We start from the raw sequence: 16,012 nt of genomic DNA, 5'->3' as shown, positions 1-16,012 counted from the left end.
ATTCTGTAAAACAATTAATAGAATTTTATCTGGTCGTGATACTCGGCATATACCTACAAATATTATATTTAAGCAAACTATCGAACATTGTAAAAAAAAAGCAAAAACGATATATAAGAAAAATTTAAAAATTTTTTTTATTAAATAATACTTATATTTGTATCATAATATTTACATGTCAATACTTATATCTTATCCTACCCACATATTCTTATTAAAGTTGCAATTATTAAGTTATAATTTAATAATAACTATTATGCTTTAGTTAAACTAATGTAATTTTTTATTTTTAAGGTTATAACTTTACAGTTGCAACTTTTTTGTTTTCTTTTTTTCATTTAATTTTACAATTGCTTTTAGGTTGCAGTACACTTGACGCTACAAATGCTTTGAAGTTTTTTTTCTCCTTTTCTCTTCATTAAAAGAATGGAGAAAAAGAATGCTTCAAAGTATTTGTAGCGTCAAGTGGACCGCAACCTTATTAAATATGCTGTATTAGAAATACATCGGCCATATTGAATATTAGTTCGTCTACGTATATTAGCCCAGGTGGCGTTCAAAACACTGTTCCAAAGCAAACTATGGGAGTTGCTAATCTATTTATTAGTAATCTGTGCCCATATGACCAACGGAGTTTCGGCAGTTTACCTGCCGTGTTATGATTTTTACGAGGGCAAACGTGTTTTCGGAAGATGAAAGAGAAATTTTTTGCGCGTGGAAATTTTGTAATATCTGCAATAATATTTGCTCTCCAAATCTCGAGGTACGTGATTATAAAGAGTAATGCATGCTGAACACGAATCCAATGTAGTTTTTTCATTATTGTTAATGTTTAATATTTTGTGGGCGATCAAACCTGAAACTTGTGTTTGGGGCTAATCCGTCAGTAAGCACCCGGGGCTAATCCGGCAGTCTCGTCACTGTGGCGCACCGGCGCACGACTTCAGCTCACGGCGATTTCAGGTTAGGTTTCCCTCGATTTTTTTTAGATTTTTATTTCTATTGATACTTACGTTATGGATTTTTTCAAAAATCTTTTTTGATTTTTACTGTAGGGGAAACCGGGGCTAAACCGTCAGTTTTTTTCGGTGCCAATTTTTAACAACAAAATAAATAATTTTAGTTAAATGTGGTGTCGTATACCACTGTAAAGAGTGAACCTTTAGCTACAAAATTTATATAGGAAATTTTTGTCTACGTCGCTTTGTTTAACTGGTATAAAGCAAAAACGACAACGGTGGAAAAATTGAAATCTCAAAAATGCCGGAATTTAACCGTCACACTGCATTTTCAATACATATACGTACATCTAATCCTGAAAAATAATAGGATACATTTTAATAATTGTTTTTTAAGAGAAAAATATAAAAATGTATTTAAAATTTTTATGCGAAACATTATTAAAAAATAGTTACAACGGTTCCTCTTTCCGCAGAAGTCACTCGCCCGACTTGTTTCACTCCTCGACGTCCGATGACTCTATTCGATGTCTGAACGGTTGTAATTCCCGTCTCATCCATATTCCATATGCAGTGAGCCTGGAAATGCCCGGAAATGCACCCGGACTGCTTACTGACGGATTAGCCTCAAACACAAGTTTCAGATTTGATGGTCCACGAAATATTAGACATCAACGATAATGAAAAAACTACACTGGATTCGTGTTCAACATGCATTACTCTTTATAATCACGTACCTCAAGATTTGGAGAGCAAATATTATTGCAGATATTACAAAATTTCCACGCGCAGAAAATGTAACTTTTACCTTCCAAAAACACGTTTGCCCTCGTAAAAATCATAACACGGCAGGTAACCTGCCGAAACTCCGTTGGTCACATGGGTGACCATAAGCAGCGTTTACAATGTTAATAGCGAGTTCGCACAATATACAGGTTCCGAGATATTTGATTTGACGGTTCAACCCCGTTGACGTTTTAGCCCCGATCTCCCCTACAGACTCTGTAAAAATCGAAATCTCCTATGTGTTCTTTTTTTTTCTTTTTCTTGGATCGTATACCAATAACCTTTAATGTATCTATCGTTCTTTTATTTTTTTTTTAAATTTTTCAGTTTTATAATTTGTTTATTATTCTTACATCTTAATAAACTTCTTACACACATTTTATAACTTATTATGACATTTTGTTGCCTTATTTATAAACATTATTTGTCATTTTTTATAAAGCGTATATTTTACCCATGAATGTCATATATCCCCTCTATCTATTATTGTAAGTACCTGACGTCTGTCTGTCTGTCTGTCTTCTGTCTGACCGCAAACTACTCATTCGTTAATGGACCAAATCTCAAGGAATTATATATGAAGTAGGGGTAAAATTTCCCGGGGAGTGCTATAAAGTGTGTAATTTTTCGTTACCGATCTTTTTGGATTTTTCCGGAAATAATTGACCGAATCTCAAAGAATTGTATATGAAGTGGAAATAGAATTTTCCGGGGAGTGCGGAGAGAGGGAAGAAGAAGAAGCAAATACTTTTCATTGCCGCGAATAAAAACGTCCACCCGTTGAGTGATTCGGGGATGGTAAAATTTAGGCAATCCGGGGACTGCCATAAAGTGTATAATTTTTCGTTACCGATTTTTTGAAAACCGGTTCCGAAATTTTTTCAATCCCAGTAATTCGGGGATGGTATAATTTAGGCAATCCGGGGACTGCCATAAAATGTATAATTTTTCGTTACCGATTTTTTGAAAACCGGTTCCAAAATTTTTTCAATTTTTCAATAATTGACCGAATCTTAAAGAATCATATATGAAATATGGGTAGAAAGAACTAAAGAATGTAATAGAATTAGAAAAATTGCTAATAGTAAAGGGGTTTTCGATTTCTGTAAAAAAAAAATTTACGTGATTGCTCCAATTTCCGCAAACTTTGAGATATCAAGCTGAATTTTTTTTTATGGATAATTTTTATGGATAATTTTTTGTTACCGATTTTTTAGAAACCGGTTTAGAAATTATTTAAATTTTAAGAAATAATAAGTATTAATTGACCGTTTTTCTTGAAAATAGTGCCAAAAGTCTTTTAATTTTTGAAGGATAAGTTTTATTTTTTATTAAGGAGATTGGTTAGCGTCCCGCTGTGGGGCAAGCGGCACGGCAGAGGGAAAGCATGTAGGTTTAGATTTTCATTGCGTGAAATAAACAAATTTTAGCAAATAAATATGTGGAATGCATTCAATTACTGTTTCTTAAGGTCTAAAAAGAGTTGTTTGTACAATTAAAACCCAAATACGTTATTATCCACGTTAAAATGTGGAAATAATAAATGTGGTCCTGTTTTATTTTTACAATTTCTTGATAACTATAAAGACGAATCATTTCAGTTTTCGAGAAAGTTCTTCCTAAATATGTAAAGAATTATTTGCACCTATTTTCATTAAATTCTTATCATTTTTAATATGCTTTCGAGAGTTACGTTACAGGTTAGGTGACATTTTTGCTGTGTCGCTCGTGTATAGGAGAGGGTATTTATATAGAATAGCTACTGCACCTCAAAAATTAATAAAAAATAGGCTCATTCGACGCATTTTGGCACGAAACGAAAGAATCAGAAAAATGCGGCGGTCTGCCCCGCGACGCGAGATATTAAACGTTAAAGTTGACAGAAATCAGGTTATGATTCCTGCCCAGTGAACACAATGCAACATGTAACGTACAGGTTAGTTGTAATTTCCTACTCAACAATATAAATGCAATATAACACACGTGTTACATTGCATTTATATTGTTGAGTAGGAAATTACAACTAACCTGTACGTTACATGTTGCATTGTGTTCACTGGGTGTCATACCGACGACATGTAGCAACTACGAACATGCCCTGCAGCCATATGCGCATGCTCAGTGGCCGCACGCGCATGCAGCAGATCACGTGACAACTGTTTGGTTGGTAAGTCAGAAGTGTAACATAATTCGAAATGATATTCTTTCGGCGTATAGATTAGTGACGCTTTAAAAGTATTTAAGTGTTTAAAGCGCGTCAACTAACCTATGTAGATTTAAAGTATTTAACTGTTTTAATGATTTTCGTTAAAGCAGGGCACACACACGTGTGTATGTCCTGCTTTATAGAAGTTGTGATTTTTGTTAAAGCAGGGCACACACACACGTGTGTATGTCCTGCTTTATAGAAATTGTGATTTTCGTTAAAGCAGGGCACACACACACGTGTGTATGCCCTGCTTTATAGAAGTTGTGATTTTCGTTAAAGCAGGGCACACACACGTGTGTATACCCTGCTTTGTAGAAGTTGTGATTTTCGTTAAAGCAGGGCACACACACACGTGTGTATGTCCTGCTTTATAGAAGTGGTGATTTTCTATATAAATATGTGCTTTTCATATACCAACTATTCTCTGCTTTAACAAATTATTTCTGTTTCATTAACTTCAACGTTTAATATCTGTAGCAGAAATAATTTGTTAAAGCAGAACGACTTGACAAGTTATGAAATCTCTGTCATACCGACGAAATGTAGCGACACAATCGCGAAATTTTAAACAAATGAAGCGCGCCAATACAATGTCTGATATGAGTCGTATGCACCCGTACGCAAAATAAGAATCGTAATAAAAATAATCTAGAGAAAATGCTGTTTTTCGAGTTTATACAGTTAGTGGCGAGTCATGAAATACCATGCTAAACGTTCTCCGGGCGATGAATGAAAAAAAAATGGTGCAAATTAGAAATTTGCACTTGGCTTCCTCATAGAGGAAGTGACGTCTTAAGATGCTAATACAGCCCTCTGATTGGCTGATGACGCCTTAAGACTATACTTAAGACGATCTTGAATATAAGACCCGACTATGAATACCGGCCTTAAAGAATTATATAAAATAAAAATAGAGAAGACTGAAGAATATAACAAAATTAAAAATAGACCGATATCTTAACCCTTAACAGGAACACGGGGTGTCAAACACCCCAAAACGAAGTTTAGGCGTCTTTTTCGGTCGGTTAATCTATGAATTTCGCATCGCAGTGCCATCTTGTCGTTAGTTCGAATCACCAATGACACATTCCTGACTTAAACATAAAATAAAAATAAGTTTTCTTATAAAAATCAAGATTTCAATTCAGAAAAAAGGGGCACAGGCGATGAAAATAAATACCTTTTTTATACCCACTACAATCATAATTTTTTTCGTAAAGTACTCTATCTCAAGAACATCGTGTTAAATTTTTATCAAAAAATATTTATTTTTGACTGAGATATGATTTTTTAGCAAAACAAGCCATTTTTCATACAAGAATTTTTTTGAAGCCTCAAAACAAAAAATTTCATAGTTTAGGCTAATGGGTATCATTTTCCAGTGTTTAATGTATGTACTTGATTTTTTTCAAGCCTATTGGAGCCTCCATTTCGCCGTAACCAACGTTCAAAGTCATGTGGGGTATACAACACCCCGTGTGCAGATAACGTTCGATCGCGGACGTGTGCCAGTTAAGGGTTAAAATTTACAGAAGTTAAAGCTATTACAGACATTTTTCTAAAAATTAGGGACCTTTGATCGCGTATAAAGCTGAGTCTAATCAACCAAATCTTAAGAATTATATATGAAATAGGGGTAGAAAAGACTGAAAAATATAATAAAATTAGAAATAGATCGATATCTCCAAATTTGCGGAAATTAAAGGATAAACAAACATTTCTGAAAAAAATCAAAATTTTATTAAAAAAGAACCCCTTGATTATTAGCAATTTTTATTAATTCTATTATATTCTTCAGTTTTTTCTACCCCTATTTCATATATAATTCGTTAAGATTTGGTTGATTAGTTCTGGACTTATAGAAATTTTGGTAAATTTGGCACATACACACACCCATACACACACACACACACACACACACATACACACACACATACATACATACAGACATTTTTTAAAATTGCAATTTTTCGACGTTTTAGAACATTCTGAACACATTCAGAAAAAAAAAATTTTTTTTTACGAAAACAAAGCTTCCTCTATGAGGAAGCAAAATTAGTGGATTTTTAATTCAACACGGTGTGTTGCCACCAAAAATTAATTGTGGAAATTGCGGTGTAGAATTAACTATAAATAAAGAGACATTATTGTTCCGATGTCAAAGAAGATATGCTACAGCAACTTGTTCAAAAAAGAAACGTGTCTCCAAATGCTGTAATTTTTTTAAAAGTGCTAAAGTAGGCACTTGGTTTGGAAACAGCAATTTGGAACTCGCTACAATTTGTAAGATTATAGCGAGTTTCCTAATGCTACGCCCTCCTCGACAAGAAGACCTCGAGAAAGAACTTGGTGTTTCTCCCAACCTCGCTCCCAACACGGTTGTCGACTGGTTCAGTTTTTGTCGCGAGGTAATATACTTTAATTTTATGCACTAATTTTAAATATCTACATATATTATTATTATTTTTTTTTATATTTACAGGTCTGTGCGTACTGGGCTGATAAGTGCAGTGAGAAACTTGGTGGTCCAGGACGCACCGTTGAAATCGACGAGGCAAAAATTGGCCATCGTAAATACAACCGTGGTCGCCTTTTGAAAGGCAATTGGATATTTGAAGGATACGAGCAAGAGTTGAAGAAAATTTTTATTGTGCCAGTAGAGGATCGTACGGAACAAACGCTCCTGGCATGCATTAAGGAGTGGATCTTGCCAGGAACAACGATTGTTTCAGATTGTTGGAAGTCCTATAATTGTCTTAACAATGAGGGCTTCCAACATCTGACAGTCAATCACACGTATAACTTCGTCGATCCAGATACTGGTAAGTAACGACAAAACATATATGATAGTTACAAGTACCTATATGTTAAAATAAATACTTCTTAATTTACAGGCGCCCATACTCAGTACATTGAACGTGTTTGGAGAGAAGTTCGAACAAATATTCCAAAGTACGGGACTCGACCGTACCATGTCGAGGGATATTTATTCGAATTTTTATTCAAACACGCTCATCCTAGGGCTGAGAGAATAAAAATCTTCTTCGACGTCATCGCTCAGATGTATCCTCCATTGTCTACTGTCGAGGCCGGCAAGCAGATTAATTAACATTTGGAGACACATTTCGACATCGGAACAAGAAGAAAACTATGTTGCAACATCCGCATTTCTCACAATTAATGTTTGATGTATCCCGTTGTGAAGTCTAAGTCAATTTTTATTTCATATTTTAATTAATAATCTTCATTCTATTAACATGTTATATATATATTAGATGTTTAAATAAATTAATTTTTATTATTTATGCATTGGGTTGAAATGTAAATCCAACATTTTTTTCTCATAAACGCTGTAGCTGTATACATTGCTGCGACGAATTTTCCCGAATTCCTACAAAGTATAAAAAACAATAATACTTATTTGATCATATAATTATCAATTAAAATTAAGTTACCTCGTGATTTAAATAACGGAATCTATCCTTAATATTCCGTTTCCTCTCCTCTGTGTATGCGTTTCTCAATGTAAAACTTAGGATATCGTGCAAAAAATCTTCCGAAACGTGATTTAAAATTGCAAAATTTACAATGATTATTCTATTATAATCTTTAAAATTTTTCTCCCAAAACATCTTCCGAATAAATTTGGGCCTTGTTTTCGCATCGCCAACAACATCTTGTACCGCGAGCCACGGATTATTATTTATTTGCTCGACTGAATACATTTGAAGGTTGTAAATAATAATTTGAACGTCGCTGCGCTTGTGGCCACAGAGCTGACAGAGTATGCGCGTGTGGCCACGGGGCATGTTCATGATCGCTACATCACGTCGGTATGACAGGATTTCTAACCTAAGAATCGTCAACTTTAACGCTAAATATCTCGCTTCGCAGGGCAGACCGGCGCATTTTTTGCCAGATTCTTTCGTTTCGTGCCAAAATGCGTCGAATGAGCCTATTTTTATTAATTTTTGAGGTGCAGTAGCTATTCTATATAAATACCTCTATATCTATAATTATAAGTGTCGTCTGACGTCTGTATGTATGTATGTATGTATGTATGTCTGACCGCGAACTACTCATTCGTTAGTAGACCGAATTTTTACCATAAAGTAGAGGTAGAATTTTCCGGGGAGTGCCATAAAGTGTATAGTTTTTTGTTACCGATCTTTTTGGAAACTGGTTCCAAAATTTTTCCAATTTTTTGGGAAATAATTGATCGAATCTTAAAGAATTGTATATGAAACAAGAGTAGAATTTTCCGAGAAATGCTATAAAGTATATAATTTTTCGTTACCGATTTTTTGAGAGCCGGTACCGAAAGTTTTCCAATTTCCTAGTATATATATACATATAATCAAATGTTCCGACTGACTTATCACCACCCAGCCCAAACCCTTAAACCTAGAAACATGAAATTCGAGGAGTATATTCCTTCCATGACGTAAGTACCCTGGCGGAAATATTTCTACAAAATTTAAAAAAAAATAAAAGTGTACTACAAAAAACTATAAAATATAATTGCCAGAATCTATTAAATTCTACATGAATTTCAGAAGTACTACAAAATCCTACATGAAAATGCTAGAATTGGAACACTTTTGTAAATTTTTGTATTTTTTTAGTGCATATTGATCTATAAATTTTTCGATAAAACTACGCCAAACTACAACTAATACTGATATTCTACACATTTCTATATCTATTTGAGTACAGTAGACTACACGGAAATACTAGAATTAAAACACTCTCTAATGAGGAAATTTACCCGACATAAAAAAAATATATATTTATTTTTAAACTTTATTACTACTTTTTAACTAAATTTGTTTCTTAAGATGCAACCTATAATTTTTTCTTAATGTCGGGTGAATGTCAGAAACTAGTGCCGGCTCATTACAAAATAGGCCTATTTGGCCAACGTCGCGCCGCGTGATTACAAAAAAAAAAAAAAACTTCTTTATTCTAACTTATCTGTAAAATAAAAAGCGAGTTATTATAAAAAAAAACTTTACCCAGCACCATACACATGTCTAAAACCGCATAACCCGGGAAAAAAATATCTTATTTATTCATATTAGTTTATATTAGTTTATATTAGTTTATATTAGTAGATACATGATTATATGATCCTCTTCTAAAAAGGGCATGTCGTAGGTATTGTTGTCACTTTTCCGCGATGCCGATTGGTTCTCTTGCTGCGCTTACTTCATTTGCAGCTGTCATTGTATATTTTGACAGTTGTGTGTATCAAGGGTTAATAGTGTAATAGTAATAGCATAATGTTAAAGCTAAATAGCGCGCGCGAAGCGCGCGTCTGTAGTGTCTAGTCATATAAGAAATGGAAAATATAATCTTAAATATTATATGGCCATATATATATGAGAGTATATAATTATACATGGCCATATATAAGCATATATACATATGCCATGACTATATACTCGGGAAAAAATACCTCTTATTTGTTCATATTAGTAAATATATAATTATATATGGTCATATAAGAAATGGAAATATAATCTTGAACAATATTATATGGCTAAATCTCTTTAAGTATAACTTTATAAAGTCATATATGGTTTTATATACTAGTATATTATCATGTGTGATCATGTAAAAGTATATTTATAAGGTTAAAGATAATCGTATATGAATATATACTCTATAATGAATCTATTCATATAAATTTGTATAACTGTTATAAATATTCTTCTAATAGTATATTATTTTACTTGACAAAATCAAATTAATATAAAATATATTATTTTTAGTTTTAGTTTACACAATTGCGTTTTAAGTCCGACAAAGTCCATATATTGGCACGCAATGCCAATTTAAAAAACTGAAACATGTATTTAATAATAATTGATATTGTGAAATATTATTAAGCATCAAAATCCGCTTCGACCAAAAACGGCACTTCTCATTGCTTAGATATATGTTATTTTAAGTTTTCTTTTTTTTCTAATTTTGCATAAGATACTTAATTTTTTAAATTGACATATTAATTTTTACTTTCCATGGAAAGGTTGAAGGTTTGGTTGAAGGTCTGTTAATTTCCATGTAAAATTGTAGTATCTTATAAACATCTAAAAAAAGCAAATTTATGTAGATTTTTATGAATTCACGAGTTGTAAAAGGCTTAAAAATTTTGTCGTTTTCTGTAGAACCTTGTAGTATTGTATGCAAAATTACAACCATTCACGAATCAGAAATTTATATAGGTAAAAAATTGTACATTTATGTATTTTTCTATTGGACTTTACAACAGACTATACGAAAATAAAAAGATAAGTATTTTGACTTCTGCGAATTAAGAAGTTATTAATAATAGGTGAATTTTGGAAGATTTGTGTAAAAACTTGTAACATTTAACTGGGGGGGAATTCACAACCCAAAATTTTGTACACCAATGCCGATTTTTGGCATTGCTGTAAAACACTGCCGACATTTTCGTACACTGCCGACAATGCTTAGTCAATACCTACAATGCCGTCAATCCTATATATAAATAATATAAAATTAAGGCAATGCCATGCAATTATGAACACTGCCGCGTACTACCCATTATTATACGCCAATGCCACCTCTATCAAGTTAACCCCCCCCCCCACTATTGCAAAAAAATCCGCACCTATTAAAAAATTTAGTGCTATTTATGTGCTGTTGCTCTAGTCCGGATTTTGTTGCTCAAGCCGTTTAGCAGGAAACGGCGATCGAAATGGGGGGGGGGGGCCAGCTTGTCGTTATAATAAAAAACCTATATAGAGTGCTCAAATCCAAAAAACAAATACACCAGAATTTGTTGCTTTTTTGTTGCTCCAAGATAGCGTGAAAACATTTTTGAAATATAACGTTTTTTTAGAAAATACGGTAGGGGAGACCGGGGTTAACTCGACACCGGAGCAAACTTGACACTAGGCTTTTTGCCAATTTAAATCTATCGTAGAAACTTGCCTTTTCTACTGTAAATGCGTCTTTATGTGCCAGTATTATCAACGGAATTTGGTAACAATCTGAGTTATAGTGTAATTTTTAACGCGACATAAGCGTTTTTGATAGTGAAAAGTAATTTTTCTGATCTCTCGAAAATGGTCTACTCTTTCATCGAGCTTTCGGGCAAAACTAAGCGACGTACAGCAAAATTTCCTAGCAATTTTGTACCTGAAGGAACGCTCTTTAAATGTGTACCATTAAAATTGCTCGAAAATTTTAATTAATTGTTGAAAATTGCTTTTGAAAAAATTGTGTCGAGTTTACCCCGGTATTTTTCAATTTGAAAATTTGTCGCTTTGCGTCACTTTTCCTTTCCTGGGGGCAAAACTAAGCGACGTACAACAAAATTTTCTTAAGCAATTTTGTACCTGAAGGAACGCTCTTTAAATGTGTACCACACCCAAAAAAAAATATTATCTGCAGTTTAGCGGTTCCTGGTTCATGCTAGAGGATTTTCCTCTGAAATAGGGCCTTAAGAAGATGTTTTAAACTGTAGAGGAATATTCTCTAATCATGAGACTCTAGATTCAAGATTGTGCAGTCCTCTTAATATTAGAGGACATTGATTTCCGATATTCACCCGAAATAAATAAAAAAAAATTATTTATTTTGAAATTTTATTACTATTTTATAACTAAATTTGTTTCTTAAGATGTAGTCTATGATTATAAATATTTTCTTGTATTGGAAAAATACACTTACCTTGGTGGGATCGAACTCGGGACCTCTGGATCGTGAGCCAACTGCCTTACATGGTAGACCACTTCTTAATTTGATGTAAGTGTTATAAATTGTCTACATAACCAGCGCAAATATATAATTTTCCAAAAATCATCTTAATAAACAAATTCAGTTTAAAAAGAGTAATAAAATTTTGAATTGGATATAAGATATATGATATAATATTTCTTAATGTCGGGTGAATGTCAGAAACCAGTGCCGGCTTATTATGAAATTTTGTGTTCGTAAATATATTTATGAAAATAGTATGTTTAAAGAGTTAAAACGTTAAAACATTCTTATCAAATCCTTACAAGGGCCTCAATAGACAAAAATAAGAAAACGTTTCTTATGGCATCCCTAATATATAACTAATGATCGAGGACTTATGTTATATAAGGCCATTCTTAATAAAGCCCCTTGCACAATACCAGGCAACAGGCAATAGGAACAGGGAATAAAAATCAGAAATCAATGTATAAATGCAGAATAAACAGTGACACAGGCAATAGACACAGGAGTTTCCGTCACGTTGGAAATTATGTGTCTATTGCCTGTTGCCAACAAATCATAACATTCGAATATTTTAGGTTGTAATTAACGATTTTTTATTATTTCCTGTTCCTATTGCCTGTTGCCTGGCATTGTGCAAGGGGCTGAACTTTCTACACGGGCGTCTCATGTGGTAGCGTACGCATCGCGTAGCTAATAAGACGATCGTCTTTTAACTTTAACGCGCGCGCCGCAAATATCTAGCATATCCTCTTATTTTAAGAGGCTAATAGTAGAATTTACTGTAGAGGAATTTACTCTTGATTATAGCTTACGCATCCACTCATTTATAAAGTAATACGTATTACTTAAAGAAGGATATTCTTCATGTAAGATTTTTTGCTTAGAGGAACTGCTAAGAGGAATTCCCCACTTATCGGCAGAATATTTTTTTTTGGGTGCATTAAATGTGCTTGAAAATTTTAATTAATTGTTGAAAATTGCCTTTGAAAAAATTGTGTCGAGTTAGCCCCGGTCTCCCCTACGTATATCCGAATACTTAACAGACAGCACTATATTGACTACATCTTAAACAACGTTATATTTCCAAAATATTTTTACGCTATCTTAAAGCAACAAAATAGTAACAAATTCTGGTATAAACGTTTATTCGATTTGAGCACTCTATATATATTTTTTCGCATGGGGAGGGGCCAGCTTGACACAGATTCTAGCCCCACCACATACTAAAAAACACATATAGAGTGCTCAAATTCAAAAAAACAATACACCAAAATTTGTTGCTTTAAGATAGCGTAAACAAATTTTCAAAATATAAGGTTCTATAAACAATGCCACTAATAAATACTGCATCTTCGACCGTTATCTACGACTCGAGCTACGACTTCGATGGCTAAAAACTAAGTAAAAGAACTTGTTGCTTAGCTCTTTTTGGTCTTAAAATATTCTATGGACCGTGCTCTATCAGAATATGCAACTTACGATTTTGTTGCTCGCCCTTAACTGCAAATAAACAAATTATTTATCTCCGCGTCAACCGTTATCTCGTTACCTGCGACGTCGATGGCTAAAAACTAAGTAAAGGAATTTGTTGCTCGGGTCTTTTTGTTATTTAAATATTCTATGGACCGTGCCCTATTAGAATATGCAACTTACGATTTTGTTGCTCGCCCCTAACTGCAAATAAACAAATTATTTATCTCCGCGTCGACCGTTATCTGCGACTTCGATGGCTAAAAACTAAGTAAAAGAATTTGTTGCTCGGCTCTTTTTGGTCTTAAAATATTCTATGGACCGTGCCCTATCAGAATATGCAACTTACGATTTTGTTGCTCGCACCTAACTGCAAATAAACAAATTATTTATCTCCGCGTCGACCGTTATCTACGACTTCGATGGCTAAAAACTAAGTAAAAAGAATTTGTTGCTCGGCTCTTTTTGGTCTTAAAATATTCCATGGACCGTGCCCTATCAGAATATGCAACTTACGATTTTGTTGCTCGCCCCTAATTGCAAATAAACAAATTATTTATCTCCGCGTCGGCCGTTATCTCGTTATCTACGACTTCGATGGCTAAAAACTAAACAATAAGTAAAAGATTCTTTTACTTTATAGTTTTTAGCCATCGGGGCGAGCAACCAAATCGTAAGTTGCATATTCTGATAGGGCACGGTCCATGGAATATTTTAAGACCAAAAAGAGCCGAGCAACAAATTCTTTTTACTTAGTTTTTAGCCATCGAAGTCGTAGATAACGGTCGACGCAGAGATAAATAATTTGTTTATTTGCAGTTAGGAGCGAGCAACAAAATTGTAAGTTGCACATTCTGATAAGGCACGGTCCATAGAATATTTTAAGACCAAAAAAAGCCGAGCAACAAATTCTTTTACTTAGTTTTTAGCCAGCGACGTCGTAGATAACGGTCGACGCGGAGATAAATAATTTGTTTATTTGCAGTTAGGGGTGAGCAACAAAATCATATGTTGCATATTCTGGTAGAGCACGTTCCATAGAATATTTAAATAACAAAAAGACCCGAGCAACAAATTCCTTTACTTAGTTTTTAGCCATCGACGTCGCAGATAACGGTTGACGCGGAGATAAATAATTTGTTTATTTGCAGTTAGGGGCGAGCAACAAAATCGTAAGTTGCATATTCTGATAGGACACGGTCCATAGAATATTTTAAGACCAAAAAGAGCTGAGCAACAAGTTCTTTTACTTAGTTTTTATCCAAAGTCGTAGATAACGGTCGAAGATGAAGTATTTATTAGTGGCATTGTTTACAGAACCTTATATTTCGAAAACTTGTTTACGCGCCGCTATCTTAAAGCAACAAAAAAGCAACAAATTTTGGTGATTGTTTTTTTGGATTTGAGCACTCTATGAGTTTTTTTAGTATGTGGTGGGGCTAGAATCTGTGTCAAGCTGGCCCCCCCCATGCGAAAAAAAATATACAGAGTGTTCTCTCAAATCGAATAAACGTTTATACCAGAATTTGTTGCTATTTTGTTGCTTTAAGATAGCGTAAAAACATTTTGGAAATATAACGTTGTTTAAGATGTAGTCAATATAGTGCTATCTATTAGGTATTCGGATATAAGTATTTTCTAAAAAAACTTAGGGGGCGTCCACTGCCGTACTGCCGAGCCAATGCCGGATAAAATTCGGACACTGCCTTAGCAATGCTATGCAATACCTCCTGCACTGCCACTGCCACAAGTCATTATTACCACTCCCCAACCATTGACGACAATGCCGTCAATATTATAGGCCACTGCTTACTTTTTTCAGTCCACTGCCGAAATTTTGTACACCAATGCCGGCTGTGAATTTCCCCCCACATTTAACTAAAAATTACAAATTTTAATTAGCCATAATTGTAATAAATTTTTTAGCTGTACAAACAAATCGGTATTTGTTAGTATTTCTACGCAGTTGTAGTATTTTATGAGAAACTAAAAACTGAATTAGATTCTAAGTTGCATAGTTTTACGATACGTAAATTGTAGTAGATTTCTTAGTCATTTATAAATAATTGTAGTATTCTACAAGTAAGCAGATGTTTTAATTTTTTAAGATTTTGTTTCTTCTTAAATTTTTAAAATTTGTAGATTTTTGTACTATTTTTTGTAAAATTGTAGTTTTTCATAAAATACTACTTGCAATAATTTCTTGATTTAAAAACATTGTAATTTGTGGTACTATTTCATAGATATTTCTACAAAAAAATAACTATTTCTACAAAAAATTAAATATTTCAACAAAAATGTACAAATTTCTATTTTTAGTTAAATTTTGTAGTTATTCATAGAAATTTTTTCCGCTAGGGTACTCACTAAAAAAGGATTTTTAGAAATTTAACCCGTAACGGGGTGAAAAGGGGCAAAATGTGTGTTACCGTAGCGAAGCACGGGTATCAAGCTAGTTATTATATAAAATCAAAAACTACATTTTTAAACATTATCTAAATTAATTTTGGTAAATATGCTTAAAAGGTCAATACTCACCGACTTTATCGTCACTTAAATATCTTGTAGGGAAGGTTTTTCTGAGTAATTCTACGCAAAAAGGAAGAGGGCGACATTGGTTTAGAAGATATAGCAAATTAAAGTTTCACAATTTAAATACTAAAAGAAGTAATTTGTAAAAAAGTAAAAAACCCGAACTGTACAATTGATAGACCTCGTTTTGCCCTATAAGGGGGGTGGGGTGGAATAAACTTCGCTTCGTGTAGAAAGTTGCAAACTTATTTTATTAACATGTAGAACCGTACAATAATGAAAAGCAACAATTTATGTTTTTGCCATTGTTAAAACAGAGAAT

At 33.5% G+C, this 16,012-nt stretch overlaps 1 long non-coding RNA gene across 1 annotated transcript in view; it reads right to left on the bottom strand.

Annotated features, from left to right (window-relative positions):
• Window positions 1–170: 170 nt before the first annotated feature.
• LOC139815116 (uncharacterized) overlaps window positions 171–16,012 on the bottom strand; it is a 17,594-nt gene continuing 1,752 nt past the window's right edge. The window contains exon 3 of the long non-coding RNA XR_011732669.1: window positions 171–1,961. This is a non-coding gene — a long non-coding RNA (uncharacterized lncRNA). The remainder of the gene's footprint in view (window positions 1,962–16,012) is intronic.

This window comes from Temnothorax longispinosus, chromosome 6, assembly GCF_030848805.1.
Source record: "Temnothorax longispinosus isolate EJ_2023e chromosome 6, Tlon_JGU_v1, whole genome shotgun sequence".
Classification (NCBI taxonomy): Eukaryota; Metazoa; Arthropoda; class Insecta; order Hymenoptera; family Formicidae; genus Temnothorax; species Temnothorax longispinosus.
The sequence above is the reverse complement of the archived record's forward strand: the minus strand, read 5'-3'. Positions and strand labels throughout refer to the sequence as shown.